We start from the raw sequence: 2,713 nt of genomic DNA, 5'->3' as shown, positions 1-2,713 counted from the left end.
ATTTTATTTTTTTTTCAAGATTTTATTTATTTGACAGAGAGACAGTGAGAGACGGAACACAAGCAAGGGGGAGTGGGAGAGAGAGAAGCAGGCTTCCTGCAGAGCAGGGAGCCTGATGTGGGGCTCGATCCCAGGACCCTGGGATCATGACCTGAGCCGAAGGCAGATGCTTGATGACTGAGCCACTCAGGCGCCCCTCCTTTATTTTTTAGTAATAAAGTACATCGCTGTGTTCCCAGAGAGGCATTAGGGGCTGTGTGGGGAGGCGCAGCGACGGTCTTCCAGTCTCGAGGCGCTGGATCCTGAGCCCCCATGGGCGATCGTGACGCACCCGCACGTGGCATTTCCAGAGGCAAGATGGTAATATTCTGTTGCTTGGGGCTGAGAGAAGGCGTGACCGAGAACCTTGGCAAAGACGGAGAGGAAGTAACAGGGTTTGCAGGGAACAGTGAGATGAACCAGGAGCCAGTGAAGATGCTCTGTGCGTGGGCAAAGCTGACAGATGAGAAGTGGGCGTCACTGCAAGTCTTGGCCCGGCCTCGTGCACCCGACTTCCGGAAGCGAGCCTGTATTTCCAAGCGTCGCCCTACCTCGCCCGCGAGCGCCTGGGCCGGGCTGCTGGTCACCCCGCGCGAACGAAGGTGGGGTGGGAAGGTCAGAAATCCCATGCCCCGCCTTCCTTCCCCGGCCAGTGCTGACCCGCTACTGTGCCCCTGGCGCCTCTTTGCTCTGTTGCAGTGCCTGCCAGACGGAGAGGCTCATTTCTGAGCACCGGAGCCACTGTTCACCCACAGATCAACCACGCTTCATGACAGACCGCTTCCGCTCCTCCAAATTCACTTTCTACTTGTGATACCGTCTCCACGTGGACTTCCTATAATTGCAGCAAGTGTGTATCTACCGCCCGGTGTTCTTGTGACGAGTGCGTACCTACCGCCTGGTGTTCCTGCCCGGAGTGTGTATCTACCACCTGGTGTTTTTGCAGCAACTGTGTATCTACCACCCGGTATTCTTTTTTTTTTTTTTTTTTTTTTTGTGATTTTATTATATCTTTGTTTATGAGGTACATTATCAATAACTGACAAGGATGAAAAGCAATTAGAACACTAACACATTTCTAGTAAGAATACAAAATAATACAGTCACTTTGAAAAACAGTAGACTTCTTTATACATTTGCTTTGTATAACCCAGAAATCCACCCCTAGAAATGTCACCAAGAGAAAGGCAAGCTTCTGTTAAAACAAAATCCATTCATGAAATTCTAGAATAGCTTTATTCCTAATCCCTCAACTGGGAACAACCCGATGTCTTCCAGTTGGAGAATGGATAAACAAACGATGATACATCCATGCAGTGGGATACATAGAAAGAATTAACAACTGATTGACACAACAGAGATCAATCTCAAATGTATTATGTTGTATGAAAGAAGTCAGACATGAAAGACTGCATATACTATATGATTCACTTAAATGTCATCCTGGAAATGGTAAACTAAGAAGCACAAAAGACAAACCAGTCTTAGGGTTCAGTAATAGGGGAAGGGGTTGGCTATAAATGGGAAAAGGGAACTCTCTGTGGGTGATGAAAATGTTCTGTCTTGAATGAGTTGGTTTTCAATAATGATGTGCATTTGTCAAAACTCATAGAACTGTACACTAAAAATTACGAGTTTTTGAGGTAAGTTATACCTCAAAAAACTTGACTCAGAAACAAACTACTGTTCTTTCAAATGATATAAAATACTATTCTTGACTCATAATCTAAAAATGTTACTCAAAATTAAACTACTGATTTCTAATGAAAATTTAGTAGTCTTTCCTATTAAAATATTTTTCTCCATACAGCTTTTTTTACTGAGCGGTAAGTTTACTTAAAGCTACTGTTCTAACCACTCCCATGATCATATTTTGAAAAAACACTTTCAAATATCTATAAACAGAATTCTGTCCTAAATTTGAGCTATTAAAACCTATTCTTTGCTTAGTTTTTCATAAGTGGTAGGAAGTACCTCATCTCTGAGACAGAAACAAGCTTTTCTCTTCTCTGTCACATACTCTTTTTAAAAAATTTTTTATTGTTATGTTAATCACCATACATTACATCATTTGTTTTTGATGTAGTGTTCCATGATTCATTGTTTGTGCATAACACCCAGTGCTCCATGCAGAACGTGCCCCCTTTAATACCCATCACCAGGCTAACCCATCCCCCCACCCTCCTCCCCTCTAGAACCCTCATTTTTTTTTCAGAGTCCATCATCTCTCATGGTTCGTCTCCCCCTCCGATTTCCCCCCCTTCATTCTTCCCCTCCTGCTATCTTCTTCTTTTTTTTCTTAACGTATATTGCATTATTTGTTTCAGAAGTACAGATCTGTGATTCAACGGTCTTGCACAATTCACAGCACTCACCATAGCACATGCCCTCCCCAGTGTCTATCACCCAGCCACCCCATGCCTCCCACCCCCCACCACTCCAGCAACCCTCAGTTTCCTAAGATTAAGAATTCCTCATATCAGTGAGGTCATATGATACATGTCTTTCTCTGATTGACTTATTTCACTCAGCATAACACCCTCCAGTTCCATCCATGTCAATGCAAATTACCATCCGGTATTCCTGCGGCAAGTGTGTATCTACCCTCCGGTGTTCCTACGGCGAGTGTGTATCTACTGCCCGGTGTTCCTGCGACAAGTGTGTATCTACCGCC

The 2,713-nt window shown here is 44.3% G+C and overlaps 1 long non-coding RNA gene across 1 annotated transcript; it reads left to right on the top strand.

Annotated features, from left to right (window-relative positions):
- Positions 1 to 454: 454 nt before the first annotated feature.
- On the top strand, positions 455 to 2,706 carry LOC112828665 (uncharacterized). Its single transcript, XR_003209564.2, has 3 exons — positions 455 to 641; positions 739 to 1,006; positions 2,571 to 2,706. It is a non-coding gene; the product is annotated as an uncharacterized lncRNA (long non-coding RNA).
- Positions 2,707 to 2,713: the final 7 nt, after the last annotated feature.

The sequence above is a fragment of the Callorhinus ursinus genome, unplaced genomic scaffold, assembly GCF_003265705.2.
Source record: "Callorhinus ursinus isolate GAN/ISIS: 27379988/994484 unplaced genomic scaffold, GSC_fseal_2.0 scaffold13, whole genome shotgun sequence".
In the NCBI taxonomy this organism is placed as follows: Eukaryota; Metazoa; Chordata; class Mammalia; order Carnivora; family Otariidae; genus Callorhinus; species Callorhinus ursinus.
This window is presented reverse-complemented; position numbering and strand designations above follow the sequence as displayed.